At 40.0% G+C, this 17449-nt stretch overlaps 1 protein-coding gene across 18 annotated transcripts in view; it reads right to left on the reverse strand.

Moving 5' to 3' along the window:
• LOC141457520 (CUGBP Elav-like family member 1-A) overlaps window positions 1-17449 on the reverse strand; it is a 585923-nt gene that overhangs the window by 395872 nt on the left and 172602 nt on the right. The window lies entirely within an intron of this gene.

Below are 17449 nucleotides of genomic sequence, written 5' to 3' on the forward strand. Positions count from 1 at the left end.
TTAGTAAGAAAACAAAACAATGTAATCATGTGTGCGCTCCAAATATGACGTCAAACCTGTCAAATTTTGTTCTAGAAGAGTTCAGATGAAAAGGTAAACTTCATTCAAGGACACACTTCATTAGTAGGTAGTTAGTAGATAAATGTTAACAAACACAAAGTGACATTCTAGTAAACAATTTGTTACAAGCACACCACAAACATGGCAAAAGCAAAAAACAAAGCCAAGGCAGAGTAAAAAAAGTTTTAATTGCGCGAGTTTGTCAGTTTGATGTTAGTCGACAGATTCAGTAGAAATGAAAGCGTTTCATTGGCTGCAGATGTTGGCCAATTCTAGCACCATTATCTTTATTAATTATTTAGTTTGGCCAGCCAACAAATGTCATGAATAAATTAAAGCAAATAGTTTTAACAAGTGTACAATTTAGTTTCCTGCAATTATAAGCGCATCTAAAAGTGTACTAAGTCTCAAGCTTAGTTTGGATGTTCTTATTGGTTACTGAGATTTCATTTAGCCAATAGCCATACAAAAACTTCCATTAAAACCAAGAGCAGATAATATAAATATCAACACAAAAATAAATGAAATAGCTGAATCGATTTAATTGACAACAAGTAATTGGCTATTTGTATTTTGTACATTGTATTAAGACAAATAGTGGGTTTTTCGTAAATTTATCCATCGATTCTATACGTTTTTATGACTTCTCACTCAGTGCAAAGTTTCGAGCCACTCTTAGAAGCGTATGGTGGTGAAAGCAGAGATGACGAGTACAATTTAAAAAGAAAAGAGCTGCTGAAGCTGAAGATTGATTTAGTTAGATGTTACCCGGAATTGTTACCGATTAAAATCGGGTAACATAGAAATCAAGAGATAATACATGGGCTCAGCATTACATACGATCCATTCGGCCTTTAATAACTGGACATGAAAGGGATTATTACCTCAGTGGTTAGCGAATTGGACGATAAATTCTGGGGAAGCTGTCAAGGACAAAGTAGGAGAAACATCTACTCACATCTTACTTAACTGTATTGGCTTCGAGAGATTGCAGTATGAGATATATTTGGCGTTTGGAGGCAATCTCTTTGTAATTTAAACTGGAGGAGAAGAGCCTAGTTCTTGAGAAAAGGGGACTACACCCCATCTAGGAGGGGGAATGTTACTGCACTGCCCTCTGGTTACCAACAATAGCGGTACACCGTTTGTAAAACCGTACATTACAATCAAATGTAACATCAGAGTATCATGTACATCTAAAACAAATTTTCGACGAGTAATATACAAATAAAAGATCTATATCTTGAGATTTATTCGAACTTTAAGGGAAGTTTCAACGGTCATTTCTGTGAAAATATTTTTGAGATGAATTTAAATGGTAAGATGGTTCCTCGTGTTTAGGGACTCTCTTGGCTAAGCTCAATCGGGTTCCATTGAACGGAATATGAAGTAAGAGCTTCCTGGAGTCTGTCTAAATGCACTCATAGAATAGTTCCTAGAAAGCTCTTTTCCACTGAAGGAATCTCAAAATAAATGACTCCTTGGAAACTAGATTTTGAAAGTTTCACTGATGGCAATACTTCCCCTTTAGCTAGAACCGTAACCGGAAGTAAAGAAAATTGAAAAAAACTAGAGCTTGAAACATCATTGTTTGGATTAAAAGCAGTTGACAATGGTGACTGGAGCTACATTTCATTTCTAGATAAAGGACTGGCCTGGTGTACACAGTCGGGCCAACACGACAGTCTGATAAGTTGCAAAATGGCAAGTCGATAGACACGTGGAGGGCCCTCGAGTGCTACTCCCCCCTCACCCTCGCTCACTCTCTACAGATGTCAACTTTCGCTACGTGTTTCGCAGCCGTGTGAATTGTCATTTAATTCACAATTCGACCTTTCATCACTGATCATTATCTTTTATTCAGCTCGTCTGTTTATAACTTCTGTTTATTCCGTAATTAAGGTAGTGGACCAAAGTGACTTCAAATAGAGATCTGGTATCTTCGTTGGTTTTGCAGAAATAGATTGAAAAGCTCTGGACAAAGAATCCTTAGAGTGTATGATGAGAATGCTGAATCAACTCCGTCATAGAGTTGCTGAATACCTCACATTGTTTAATTTGTAGTTTCATTTTACTTTGCAGAGAATGAAGGCTGTAACTTTTGTTAAAGGTACTAAATCTATTTATTTCTTTGTCCGTTTTATGGTATTTCTATTAAAATATACATAAAAGATGTTTAACGCATTCTATTGGCACCAATTTCACGCAATGCTCCAAAATATCCTCAACAATTACAATTCAATTAGAAAATTTGGCAATATCATTGAATTTTACTGAAAACCAGTAGTTCTTACCTAACTACGGGATCTAATTGCTGCCTGTAGGAAGAAAACTTCGAGAATGGGTTGCGGTGACGTAGGCTTTCTAACTAATCCCCCTGGAATTGAATCTAACAGTACCTCGTGGCAGTGCTGCAACCAATCCCTTCCTCCAAATCCATATTAAGTAGTAATTCTGCTACCGGAGAGGTAAGTTAAATACTGGTGAACAAGAAAGAGTTAAGTTCTTATTGGATATATGCGCAATGCACGCAATCGGTGGACAAATTTAGCGCGGCAATGTCCAACCTAGAAATAGTTGGCATGGTAACTGGCAACACAATCATAATGTCAATATTATATTGGTACAGCATGTCTAAATTTAATAGAGCACGCTTCATTCGTATGTACTCATTGTGCGCCATTTAATATATTAATTAATTAAGTAGATTTCAAAATTAACCGCCGAAGTATGCGGCTTGATCTTAATTATCCGAAATTATCTCTTAAGGTTCTTAAAATATTTTGGATTCTACAGTGATCTTGCCAGCTTCCAAGCAGGACATTCCTTCTGAATAATATCCTCTGTTAATAATAAGCAGGAATAACGCTTAGTATTCTTAGGGGATCAGCCACTCAGTAAAGCAGGCTAATCTGTGAGTATCCCAGCTTTCAACGACAGCGTTTGCTCTGCACTCCAAACACACGCACAATAACTAATACCATTGAACTCGAAGTAATAGCCACTACCTTCATTAGGAAGTTAGCCTAGAGGCTGTAGACACATAAGTATTTTAAAAGAATAATTGGGTGGTCGCCCTCGATTAGATGGTAATCATTAGGCTTCGTAGGTATGCAAGACGCCTGGACCGACAGGTACTTGAAGTGGCCGAACAAACTGGGCTCTGTAGATACGGTAATACAGAAAAATGTTTGGGAATTGAATTTAGAATGTTTTTTGGGAATTCAGGGTGCACAACGGTTCGGCTAAGGACATTTTACAATCAAATTATAACTCTAAAGCTAATATCAAGTTTGAAAACTGCAATTTTTTGGTTTTTGAGTGGTGCTGGCTGGGGAATCCACAGATACTCTATCACACACGAGCTTTTGTAAAAACTATTTTTTTCACTTGGGGGGCCTCAAATCCTGTATGAAAAACTCAATATCGATTATCAACAGGAAAATAACAGCTTCTCTTACATCGGAAATAAGATCAAAGTTCACCGTATAATTGCAAAGTTCACAGTTAAACTTGAAGTTGTGGTTATACAAAGCAGAAGAACCAAGCGCTGGGACGATAACATCGTATTGATTAGAGTTTGTAGAATAATTGTTTCTTTCATGAAGAGAGGTGCGCTATTTGCCGTAGAGAGAATAAAGTTTTGCTTCCAGTGCTAGAGGGCATGCCTCCCTCTGGATAGAACTTTGTTTTCTTTGTGAACAAATATAAGTACACATGGAGAATTGTTGTGGGAGAGCGGCGGTAAGTGATGTCACTTGCACAGAGCGTCGTTTGCCCCGGGGGCCGTCGCGTCCCCAGAAAGGGATTTCCTTTTTCTGCCGCCCCGCTTTTGATCATTAAGAGCAAAAACGTAACTTCTGCAGGTCGAAATGGACATGGAGAAAATCTGTTCCATTTGTGTGCAGAACTAACTTGTTAGAATCTGTTTTTTTATGTCTCATATTTGAACTGATATTTCTTGCCGTTGTTTCAGAAGAACGAGGAGCGAAAGTCTGTCGATGAACTGGGAGTAATCATTTACTCCTCTTAATGATTCCGCAATGTGAGTGTAAGGAATAAATTTGCTATTTTAATGCCACCATATCAAAATATATTGTGTATTCTCCTCGCTTTCCGGAAGCTACAGAAAATAGGAACTTGGATCTTAACAAGGGGATGTCATGTAAGTATTCAGAACAGATCTTTCGATAAGTGTTCCTGTGGAAAATTATTTTGGAAGTGAAAGTGTACATGATGTATGTCATTCACTTAGTTTTACTTTGAAGATGGCAATAAGTGTGTCAGGACTTTGCTAGAATGTGATTGTTTAAAACTCTTTCTCAGCTGGGATGAGAGGAGCGGCGACAGCACCATTGCATTACATACAATGAAGCAAGTGGAACAGTATAACATTGAAATCAACCACTTCAACTGCATAATTACCAAAAGAAGTTTTTAACTACCGAAAATGAAAAAAATATCAGTACGTTGACCTGAACAAGTGTGACCCCATGCACGTACGCTGAAGAGATCTGGAGATGTGACGAGGGAAAGCAGGTGAACATAAAGGAGTTGGAGAGTGTTGGTGTATTTTTACAGAGGGTTTAAGGAGTTGGCCGACAAACAAATCAAAGTTCAAAGTTCAGAGTGGAGGCAGCGGAGGTGATAGATAAATAAACCTCTAAGACGGCCCCAAATTACTGACAGCCGTGAGGGTAGCAGGCCCCGTACGGACCAGAGTCTGAGGCACCATTCTAGAGCTGTCACTACGGAGACTACACTCGTCTATTTCTGGCTCTTTCATCACAGCTTCTACTAACTAAATAAATATACTCTTTCCTTTCGTGTATCGCTGTTATAAATACCAACCACATTACAGACTTCACAATTGGTAGCACTGACCGAGTTTTTATGAGTTAAACAGAAAATCGTCAACTTTCTGAAAAGGGCCCTGATTGCCCCCATCAGCTGCCCCGGTGCTCTGAAGATGAATCACCTCCCGCGATCGCACGTAGATCCTAGAAAATTGTATCACTTTTCATGACTCTCTTACAGAGTTCTTTTAGTTGATTCCATTCAGTGCTGGTTAGAGGAAAGGTGTGACACAAAAACCAATGTTAGAAGAATATTTAAAGAAAATGCCAATGTTCGAGGAACCGGAAATGCGAACACTAAATATTGGCAAACACCAAATAACTATGGCTCTTGCTGGCTATCTAGAGATCTGCTTGTAGAAGTTCCGAAGGAGGATCTCGATGTCGGGAAATACTGGGCTGAAAAACAATCTAAAAGAAAGCGGAAAAGATTACCCAGAGGAAAAGGGTTAAAAGAAAAATAAAGGAAGTGGAAAGAGTGATCAAAATAAATGGAAATAAGAAATGCCCTGGGAGCTGAGTGCAAGCGAGCCGGGGGCGGCAGAGGACCAGAGAGCTCGCAAATACCTTCCACATTGCTGAATACAAACGGCCCTCGCCGCCGGAAAACCAAAGAAATCGCTGATTCTATCTCAGATCGGTTTATTTTAAACTTGCTCATCTGGACTGAAGTGTGCGTTTAGTTTGACATAGTCGACACTCGGATGTATTTTCCTTGTTTTACACTTGATGAGTTTTCACAAACTGGGGAATTTCGAAAATAAGAAACGGCGGGGCTCAAGACGAGTTATTGCAGTGAACATGAGTGAGGAAAACTGGGAAAGCGAACAGACAGACCAACTTGGGTAAACTTGTATTTCCGGTGAAAACTGGAAATCACAATCACAATACTTCCATTTGAATAGTGGTAAGAGGAAGCAATAGCGTGCCCTTTTTCTAAATTAGTTGTTTTGTAGAAATGCGAGCATGCAAAGAACTCAAGTAATGCGTGCGCTTAACATTAAATGCGGTACATTTCTCTATTTAATTGTGAAAATTCATGTTTAAGGTTGAGATTCCAGAATGGGCGGGCGATTGTAAAGAGCGAACTGAGCTGCTGGAAGAACAGCGTCCAGTTATTGCAGGCTAGCTGGAATTAATATCGCGTAATAGTAAAGTTTTTTGTGTGGCAAACCATTTGTGTTGCACGAGTGCGAGCTTGCCGAACTTCGAGTATGGTAGGAGGAAGGAGACTTTGTTTGTCCCTTCTGAGCAGGGGGTCCACTATGGCTGCCACGGTCTCGTTCACCACTAGCACAGTCATATTACAAACATGGCCGGAGGGGCTGTGGTGGGGGAGTGTGTACTGCAGGTACACGCTGGAGGTGCTCCGTCACAGGTAGCCAGCCACTAGGGGCAGGTGCCAGTCACGTGCCGACTGCGAACCCGACGCAAAAGGCACCAGCTAAACTAGTACGGTCTAACTCCCCGCAGACCTACATACTTCCAACTACATGGGTCCTCCTGCTCACATACAAATTACAATTGCAACAAAAACTTCTCCACTTAACTTGAGTAATGTCCGGCCATTTGTACTTCTCATTTCCTGTACTCTTACATCTTCCATAAAATACGAGATTTCTATTTTATTATCTTTGGCAATAGAGAAATGGAATATCCATGGCAACAGCTGGAGATCGTGTCAAGTTCTCTAACTTGTGAGTTATGACCAGAGACAAGTGCTTTGAGGTCCCCCCAGAGGATCATTGAGTTTTGAACCGTCCCCTTGGGAGCCACTGAACTGAAAGGCTGAAAACTGCCCAACACAAAGAAGTGAAGATCTATTTCCAAAGTGAAAGGACACTCAGATGGTCGGGCTCTGTAGTGGCGTAGATTATTACCTGCAGTTGGTAAGTCACGGACCTTGTAAATGCCAAACTCTTCTTAAGGTAAATTCACCTCAACATAGGGTCTGCAACAACAACGCTCTGACCTCAACATTGGGTCTGCAACAACAACGCTCTGACCTCATCATTTTGGATCTGAACACTAACAACTCTCTTTCTTTCAGTAAAAATTTTATAGTTTAACTGTTGGTAATTTACTGAGTAGTTCTAAGTGTTCAGATTGGAAGCTATAGACGCCCTCTCCAAGCCAGCAGTCAGAGGTGGTATTTTACTGGAAAACACCAGGGAAACCGAAAACTCTCCACTGAAATTTCCCGGTTAAGTAGTTCTGGATTTCCTTTTTTTAATTAAGAATTTCCTCGTTTAATGAGCTTTTCTCAAAAGTAGCTCTAACGATTTTCTTGAACCTTTTTTAAACTCATTATTATGCTCATTATGCTCACGTTGTTCTAAAACATTTTTTACAGGAAAATTTTATTAAGAGCACTTTAAGGAGAGAGGGTAGTACATTCCTCTAACGTGCCATTTCAGTACTAGGCCGTACACAGGACAAGGGATTGAAGGTCGCGGTATTGAATATCTATTTTAGGGGGTTTGGATCAGAATAGATACGTATTGCGGTGCTTCACCAGCTAAAGCCGCTTATTAATGGTGTCCGCCAGATATTGATTATGGTACGGAGGCTGGTACGCAAATAACCTTTACTCTGTCAATGTCATTAGATGTGATTCGCCCAATTCGCTCAGCTAGAACTGCCAAAGTCAATATCACCAGCTATATATTGCCAAAGAATAATTTCAGTCTAACAGCTGTTCGCTCATGAAGAGAAACCTCTTTAAGGAACACTCATAACGATTTGCTCTCACTGTTTCTGAGGTCCCACGAAGGACCGGCGTGTTTCTGTCAGTCTGCGATAACTCCGACATACCTCACTACTCATCAATATTTCCACCTTTACTCTTACTCCTAGAACCGCAGTATTAGACTTACAAAATATTCTAATCTTGCAAAGTCATGTTCACAGCAGATCCTATTGAGAAACTTTTTGAATGTTCAAAACACTAACTGCATTCAGAAATAACTGTTTTACCAGTTTTCTGATGGTAATTTTACAAAGGTGAACACCTTGAAGAGCGACATCACCCTGCTCGTAGTGGAAATTATATCAAAGAAAAACTGGACTGCCCGAAGAAACACTTCCAGCTCCAAAATCTACGAGGTAACTTACTATTTTATTTAGTAAATGACAAATTAATGAAAAAGGATTTATTGAAATATGGAGCATTTTGACAAAAGATTTTAAAATAATAAAGTCAAATCCTACTTTAGAGAAAATAATGAAATTTAGTGAACCAGCTGATATGGAACTAATCTAAATATTATTGTGGAACGATTTAGTCCTATCGGGTATTATCATTGTAAACCCTGCTATTCGATAGGTGAGAGAGGGTTATCTGGATGATGGGGAGCGGAAGAGCAGTCTGAGGAGAATAGAAAGGGTATTAAACTACTATACATTCCCCTGGACCTCCGCTGAACGGCTGTCTCTCCAGCATCATTAATCTATTTCCAAAGGTAATTCAGTAGATCGTTATCCGGAGTTAGTTTCAAGAACCTGTGTTGCGCGGTGGGGAGTTATCTACCTCACTCCCACCTCTTTACAATTCACCCTGGGGATATCCTTCAGAAGTAATGTCTTAGGGTTGTTTCAGTGAAAGGAGGTATTTATAAAATGAAAGGGTTCGGATCAAGGAAGTGAAACCTGATGTAAGAATAGTATCAAAACATGGACAGAAAGACCATTTGTCTCCAGGAAGGAAGCTTCAAGAAGAAGAAGAAAAGCAAACGGTGGGCAGAGAGAACATACAGATAAGGAGGACTAGCGCTGAGTGGTTTAGATATAAGAAGGGATTGCCGAGTTTGTATCCTGTAAGATGTAAAAAAAAGAGAAACATAGGGGAGGTTTCAACAAACTGAATGTGACAGAGTTGGAGATTGGTGTCGCGGGATAGAATGTACAGACTGGCTGACAGACAGCCGAAAGACAGAACAGAATGTACAGGAGAACTGAAGTCCGTGATTAATGACTGAGAACTCCGGGTGCAGGGCCAAGAAGAGGGTGGTATCAGGCAATCTTCCCTCTAAAACAGAAGGGGTAGCTGAGAGGAAGCTGTGAATGGACCAAGTCCAATCAGTATTCCATCCCCCATAACTTCCCATTTTAGCGAACTCTTCTTTTGTTATGATTTCTAGACATTAGCAGAGGACCTGCCAGGGTTGGGTGGGATATTACACATCTGGACACCGTCACTAACAATCAGTGAACATCTAAAGTTAGATCAGCTTCTAGGGAATAGTCTGTACTTAATCAAGGGTGTCAGAGTGGGGAAGTCATGCAATCACATGCAGTAAGCTAAATCTGGGGCTAAAAGCTCCTTCCTCACCAAGCAGGTAGTCACAGATACTTCTCTGACTTTCGGCTTCGTATTAATAATTACAATGTATAGTTCAAATGTAACAGAATAGTATTTATTCGCTGACTAACAGATTGACAGTAGCAATGGCGCAACTTGCATCTTGATTTATTTCCTTTCTAATTACTCACCAATTCTCCCAATAGATAATACTTTATATTTGTGAATGTTTTTAAAGAAGAAGATCAAGTAAAATGTGTTTATAACAAGGTTGAGAACATATGTAGTACTGTACCGAAATTAGAATCAATTACGCAATTAGAATTCCACAAATCAACGCGTTCTAAAAAATATAATCAAGCCTACGTACTATTTAAATGGGGGCGCAGCATTTTTAAAAGTTGATCTTAAAGACTTTGCAAAGATAGAAATATTATTGACGAAAACTAAAGCCTGTTTAGTTAGAAAAAAAAGTTATTGTAAAAATAAATATGCAGTAAACAGTTCTAAGTTTTTAAGATGGTAAGAAATAAAAATGATGCCATTTTTTTGGAATCTGAAGAAAAAGTATGATGTAGAACCTTGAACATTGTAATAACAGAGTGTCGTGTGAATGTACTGACCAGAGTGTTTAAATGGACTTTATATCGTCTATTTCCGGTAAATACGCGATTTAGAAAATTTGTCACAATTCTAGATAATAACAGTAAGTGAGGATAAAAATTGGGAGAAATGTCGTTAGGTTAAAAGAGAATGAGCGAAGAGCAAGAGAAAATGGGCGGTGGGCAAAAGAGAGTGGCGGAGGGTAAGAGAGAGTGTGAGCTGTGAGTAAGAGAGAGTGGGTGGAGGGTAAGAGAAAGTATTGGCGGAGGATAAGAGAGAGTATGAGTGGAGGGTAAGAGAGAGTGGCGGAGGGTAAGAGAGAGAATGAGCGGAGAGCAAGAGAGAATGGACGGAGAGTAAAGATGAAGGAGAGAAGGAGATAAATGTCGGTAGAGATAAGAGAAAAGGGCACATGGTGTATAATTAAATGCGAACTGCCAAATGTCAGCTGCTTGCGCTGCCAAAATAGGGAAAAACCTGCACCAACACACCCACAAGAGAGGGGCGGCTAGCTAGCCAATCATTAGCCATCTCCGGACAGGTACGTCGGCCAGGTGGCCAAAATCACCGCCAATCTCCCATCCTGGGTCGGCTCATCTACTTCCTGGGGATGCAATACCATACTCACTCAACTCGTAAGAGCAAATGTGTGGTAATAGTGTTGCCAACGAGGAGTAAATGGCGTATTTGTTAGGTGGTCCAGTGGTATGTCTGCACTAATCATCTACCTGGCTAGGAAACAAACACGTCTTTCTGGGATCGCCATTTAGGCAATAACAGCTTCAACAGGGTACACTTGCTTCTGAACAATGGGCAATGTGACAACACTCCAGGACCTCTTTAAAGTCCCTGAGAAGAAACTGGTCCACAGGTCTGACCTACGCCAAATCCGAGTTCATATTAAACCCATTGGAAACTGCCTAGAAAGTCCATTTCCGGTAGATTGACATTCTTTTAACTAGTAATCTTCATGCGATAACTCACGAATAACATGATGCAGGTGTTAATACCGCACAATACACCGGCAGAAAAATTATTCTGTCATGGGAAAAATAAAAGTAATATTTCTTCAATCCCTTAACAATATCGTAAACGGGGCCTACTCCGACCCACTTTTTCTACAATCTCAATCTGAGGACAGAGTTTCAAATTATTTTTACTAACCCATTCACATTTCTTACACTGTGTGAAATGGCAGTTGGGTCAATGTAGCCCCGGTTTTCGAAACAAAAGTGTAAAATGAAACCATTTTCTATTCATCCTGAAAAATTTTTAAAAATCTCAAAAAGGAGATACATACTTTGAGAGCAACAAACCGATCATTTGGTGAGAACCACTTTCTTCGAACTCAAGGGCCTCAAACTGCATTTTCCAGTAAAAACTGAAAGTAGAAAATCGGTAAGTTTACAATAATCTCTCTTACGAGAGTAAGATGGAGTGGAGAAAATGAATCTGACAGCATGTTGATGGCGCTAGGCGAGCTGAAATGCTCCAAGTAAATGATGCTGATGTCTGTTGAGTGCATGTTGATGGACATACAGACGCGCCAGAGTGTGGCGACCATGTGCGTGTCCAAAGATATCGTGCACAGATCTGCTCCACCCTGGCACTCTGATTACTGTCAGCTACCTGCTGCACAAACCATTGCGAATGAAGATGCCATCTTCTTTGGCACTATTCTTATTTTACCTTTTTTTTTTTTTAAAGGCAGATTAAAGGAACGGAAGTGGAGTGTCTGTTTCTGCCCCTACTACGCCACACCGCACTGCCAGCTTGATACTTACTTCCGTCACAACGTTCTTATATAGATTTCTCCCTTACATCTTGTGCCAGCTGTAGATATTGTCACTTCTGAAAGGCCATCTTAATCATTTCACTGCTTGCCTTTCTTTTTTCTGCTCCTTGTCACTTGTCTCTCTTACTATCGGTTCAACCTTGCGGCTACCAGGATCTGGCCAACTGCCCTTCACACTCATCACTAACCCATTAAATGCATCACCAGGTGAGTTAAGAAACCCCCACCAAAAGAGTACCAAAATAATATTAAATAAATAAAGAAAACAGATAGAATATTAATTAATGTTTGCTTCAATGTATAATTTCAATCATATCCTCGTTTTAAACGAGTGGATACATTATACGTTAACCAGCAAACAATAAAACGATTTTAAACTTAACCTCCCCTCTCTTTGTTACGTTAATTTAAGATTTACTGTGCTCTTACAGTAAATATACTTAATCTATACTTAATAAATATAGTAAGTAACCGGAAGTATCCCGATCGTAGGTTTCAAGGTCAAATATGTTCAGAGATGTTCGTGAATGGTTTTTAGAAAACGGTCTATGCTTAAACAGGACACGACTGTAGCTTGGCGATTGGAATCCTTTTATTAATGGACTTTTCACTATTTTTATTAGAAGTCTCCAAACACATCGTGCCGATTACACACATAATTAGTCGTCGGCAAACTCATCATCAACAGAGTCAAATATCTACAGAACGATGGCGCCACGGTAGCCGAGCGGTTAAGATACTAGACCCGCAAAGTTAGGATGTATTGTTGGTTTAGTGGGTTCGATTCCTCGGCCTCTAGACCTTGGATTTTATTTAATGAGTTAATATGAGAAATTTATAGTAAAGTATGTTTGTTAGTCGCCTCCGTCCACGACACCTAATTGGTAGTTGGACGTAAAGCCCGCCTGAAAAAATAGGCAAACAAATTACAGATAGAATAAAAAAAGATATCTGCCGAGTATCAACGCGCATGCCCTGCAGATCGAACCAATCATTCCAGGACTTGTTGACTTTAGAGAGAAAGCATGTGAGGCCACTGGCGCCCGTGCCGACATGCGGGGTGTGTTCCCTCGTGGCAGACCACACAACATCACGAGCTTTGAGATACAGAGGCGGGCGAGGAAGAAAATATCTAATTAAATTATATTGAAGAAGTGGGCCAATTTGGTAACTCATCAATTCTGCATGAAATCGAGCTTATTTTTGGCGGCTCCCCCTCCCCTTGCTTCCCACTTCCTCTGCTTTTATCTTTCTTCCTCTAACGACCCCCTACTCACTCTTATTTTGTTTCTAATATTTTGGCAGCACATGTGGTGTCCATGTCGACGGCCAGCGAGAGTCGCCACTTACTCTGTGATGGATTAGCACATGTAACAGCGCTATATATAGCCCTGGTGATCGCTTCTATAAACAACCTCTTCCATTTTAAAAATAATAGCCGAGCACATCACGTTTCTTTTTTTTGACTCAGAATCGCCGAGGGTTTTAAGTTTTCTTTCTTTTCAAGGACTTTCTTGCACAATGCTTTTCGAAATGGAAAAGAAATGACTGTTACTTCAACATTTTTATTTGTATTTTTGGCCCCTGCACTGATTTAACATAATCGATAACTGAAACCAAACTTGAGCATTCTGAGATGTTTAGCTTTTAAAGTACACAATTCGCACACACAATCGCTCTCCGACAGTAAACCTCCAAATAAGTGATCGCAGATCTTCCTCTAGACAGGAGTACGAGCAACTTAACCTGTGGTTATTTTCCAGATCAACATTTCTATGTTGTCCAATTTGCAGATGTAGTTGGATAGTATGTAGAGAAGACTCAGTCAATAAAATATCCAGGCCGCTGGGTGTGGGTGGATGGGGCTACAGTAATAGGAAGGAAGTGGACCCAGATATGTGAGGGTCAGAGCTGGAGAATACCCGGAGCATCTATCTAATATAGAGCAAGGCTGTGGAGGACCACAGATAGACAGAATGACTCTACTCCCCAAGGCCGGGTCTGCAGAGAGAGGGTTCCAGAGTGTATAAAGATGGGCCAGCAGCAGGAGCACTGTTCGGTCCATATGGTCTATTGTCTCCATTGATGCTGGAGAGGTTATCCCTTTCTCATCTTATTGCACTCAGCCTCTGACTCTACACTTCCCCACTCTTTCCATGGACCCCATCACTCCACTTCTCGCCAGCCATACATCGCTCCACACAATCCAGGTAATTACCAGGTTTTCATGTGGTTTTAAATATTTATCAACTTCCAGAAACAATAAATTTCATTAAACCTTGAGGTAGGTCTTACTGATTATTTGAAACTCACTTGCTCTTTAAGCGTTACAGAATTAAATTGTTTTAAAAGATAGTATTAGTACTAAGAACTTTAACATGGTGCACGTTCGCGATAGTGGGGACACTTCTAGTCATGTCAGATCTGATGGGGGGCTACATAGAAAATTACTATTTTTGTGTTTCACGCTGTGAACACGTCATCGTTACATCTCGTCCTAACTTATGGTTTCTTCCCAGTGAGGACAGCATCTTCACAGTCTTATTCAAGGATTCCTGTCGAACCCAAGGTTATACCGAAGCTAACACATAATTATAATAACTGTTTATCCTGTTTAAGTGCACTGAACCGAGGTGTTTATCCTAATAGGAGTTACTCTTAGCGCTCGCTAATGGATGATTTCTATTTTGATCGTCCATTTTGAAAATGAACTTTTATGTCCCCTATGGTTTACCTTTTTCTGATGCTCCCTTGGAGTCTCCTACTCCTATTCCCTTGATTCCTTTACGGGTCAACACCTATAATAGCATATTTCAAATTCCAGAGAGCTCTTAATTCTTTAAGTTTTAAAACGGCCCTGCGTTGTCGTTTACGATATTGATGTAGTAGACCATGGTAAATTAAATGGGACAATTTTGACGCGCCAAAAATTAACCTGCAGGTGTGTTGTATCGATAGATTATTGTCACTTTTCCTTGTGGATCATAAAAGAAATCAATCGTTGATTAAGATGAAATGAGGCAGATGATTGATGAGGTACCGAGCAAGGAGCTTTCAATCAAGCAAGACTGAGTGGGGGTTGCCATGTTGAATACTCATTAAATAAAACTGTCAACCATATGACATCACCATGCATACATATATAAATGTTTAAGCTCTACAAACACGCCAGCTCGTAGTAATGACGGCATATTAATTTTCTTATTTACTTTCATGTTTAACTGAATTAAAAACAGCTGAAATTGTTTCTACTTTCACTCCTGGAAATTATTACTTTCTCTTCATTTTGGTAAAGAGAGGCGTTGCGATCCTCGATCCTCGATCAAATTTTGTAGATCGAGGTGCCACCGGAAATGGTAATTTTGAGGTTTTCTAAGGACTTCCTTTAAAAATACCAAAAAATCTGGTGTGAACCCATTTTCTCTGGATTCCTCTCAAAGTGCCATTTGTTATTGCAACGTACAATTTTGTAAAGTGTAAAAATTGTAGTGAGGATCGGATGTGTTTTTGTAAACAGGAGTAAAGCAAATATAGGATAGGACCATTTAGGATTATAGGGAGAGCAGATTATGTGAGCGTTCTAGATACAAACCAAACGCAGTCTCTGCGGCTAAGGGGTTCCAACGGAATAAATTGCTCCTGTTTGGGGTGAAGAATACCCTCGCTAAATAATAAAATAAAAAAAATAGATATTTGTGACCAGTGCGGGATGTGATTCTGCTTCTTCGAGTGTAGAGTCGAAGGTGAGGATTATACTGCACGAGATGGCAACCTGAAAGACCTTGAAGGCTTCAGGGGAGTCGGTGTACATTCTCCAGCAGGCACTAGGGTGATACCAGGGAAGCGAGAAGACTATAATGCTACCATTCTTTGGATCCAACACAGCTCTTCCTCAGTGCCGAGGGAATATATAACCCGCTCTTCAAGAGTCCACTACCTAGAGCCCAAACTCCCTCTTGGTGTCTCTACAGGCCTTATATACACACTTTGTGAGAGAGTTAGTCGTGTTAGTAACAAAGTGTGGATTGTGCTGTTAGGGTGAGATGACCGTAGCAACACCCAGATCCTTGTTGTCATGTGTGGAATGTTAGTGTTTATAATTGTGTTTGATTCGTCGCAATGCGTACATCACAGACTGAAGTGAACATTACCTTCAAGATTACCTTAGACCGGAGTTACTGTGCACAACCCAAAAAATTAAAGGAAAAAAATCTCTTTTCTGGGATTCAAGACTTCAAAACAAGTATTTCCGGTGGAAACTCCCAACTGTGGGAAAAGCTGCCCGGAAAAGAGACGAAGTGTGTGTGCAGTAGAATTTGAAGCACAGAGCGTGGCCCCTTCAGTTCCCCAAAGCGTTCAGTCGACCCATCTGACGGGCGGACCGACTATTTATAACCAGTGAGTGTCACTCTTCAGGAATTTCCACAGCATTTATTTATACATCAGATATATTTATTAATATTATTGCAGGCCAGCTGGTGTCACAGCAAACTGAGATACACAATGTTCCAATAATTTTCAACTTGCTTGCTCTCCCATTGGAACCAACTCTATCCGATTTAATGAACCTGAAGATGGGCATTTTTAAATTTGTAGCTTCATTTTTCACTTCTCCTACTGGAAGGTTAGATCGCCACCAATTTTCGAAACCGAATTTATACCATAATTCCTTGTTGAGGATACTCAAATTGATTTCCACTGTAGCCAAGGTAGCCGAGCTGTTATAGGTTAGACCCGCAATGCTAAGACGTATTGTTGGTTTAGTGGGTTCGATTCTCGGTCTTTAGACCTTGGATTTTATCTAATGGTTAATAAAAGAAATTTACAATAAAGTATGTTTGATAGTCGCCTCCGTCCACGACACCTAATTGGTAGTTGGAGGTTAAGCCCCGCCTGAAAAAATAGGCGATTACTTTACTTTTTTTTACTTTTCTTTTGATTTCTAATTTTGGGTGTTCAGCGCAAATTTATGTTTTAAAGTTTCTTGAGCACAAAAAATTGGTCTTTACTAATTCCAGTGTTCTGCTTTAAACTTGGAACGCTGCCTGCTAGTTTGCCAGAGGAAGTATCGTGAGTTGCGCTCAGGATTCTTGTAATGTCCATAATTCAAAATCCAGAAATAATAAACTGAATACGCAAAACCAGAAGAGGAGTCCGGTAACTGGGCTAGACACTCAGTATCACATGCACCAGGATATAAACAGGTCGCCTATACTTAGTGTTAGTAGGGCAGATGATATGCTAAGTATATATTTAGCTTGGATTGATGGGCAGAATTGTCAGCCGTTGAAGTGTGTAATATCTAAAGGCCCACTAAAGGTATACAGCCAGATGGATGTTGCAGAACCCTACATTCACTGTACCATTTGCATGGCCGCACTGTACTTACATTTCCTTCAAATTAGCATTTCTACTGAAAAGATATCTGGTTTCTATAACATACCTAATAAAGTACTTCGTTTGGAGGAAGTGTGACGTCACCACACTAGTATCACCGTCCTCCAATACAAAAAGCAAACAAAACTATTACATAGGTTCATCAATTTCCGTTTAAACGAAACCCTTTGGCAATTCTCCAGAAAATTACAGAATACTCGAAAAGGACTCTTGCACTTCCGGTTATATTTCAAACAAACAAATAGTTTTTTTTGCTGATCCATCGATATCCAACCCACTGAGATGATGATGATGACCTTCACTTCCTTTGCTGCTTAAGCAAAACATTAAGCAAATTCCACTGCCATTTTGGTGGTGGAAACATTTGTTCTCGGTGCAGAAAATATTTTAGTTGAAAAAGAACTTCAAAATGAAGTGTAACCTAAGGAAGCCACCCGA

This window comes from Rhodnius prolixus, unplaced genomic scaffold, assembly GCF_049639745.1.
Source record: "Rhodnius prolixus isolate KJV_2025 unplaced genomic scaffold, Rpr scaffold_22, whole genome shotgun sequence".
Lineage (NCBI taxonomy): Eukaryota > Metazoa > Arthropoda > Insecta > Hemiptera > Reduviidae > Rhodnius > Rhodnius prolixus.